We start from the raw sequence: 273 nt of genomic DNA, 5'->3' as shown, positions 1-273 counted from the left end.
TAGAAAGCACAGCTGGTCTATAGAAAGTACAGCTGGACTATAGAAAGTACAGCTGGTCTAAAGAAAGTATAGCTGGACTATAGAAAGTACAGCTGGACTATAGAAAGTACAGTTGGACTAAAGAAAGTACACCTAGACTATAGAAAGTACAGCTGGACTATAAAAAGTACAGCTCGACTATATAAAGTACAGCTGGACCATAGAAAGTACAGTTGAACTGTAGAACGTACAGCTGGACTATAGAAAGTACAGCTGGACTACAGAAAGTACAGC

The sequence above is a fragment of the Nematolebias whitei genome, chromosome 24, assembly GCF_014905685.2.
Source record: "Nematolebias whitei isolate Nwh7 chromosome 24, NemWhi1, whole genome shotgun sequence".
In the NCBI taxonomy this organism is placed as follows: domain Eukaryota; kingdom Metazoa; phylum Chordata; class Actinopteri; order Cyprinodontiformes; family Rivulidae; genus Nematolebias; species Nematolebias whitei.
The sequence above is the reverse complement of the archived record's forward strand: the minus strand, read 5'-3'. Positions refer to the sequence as shown.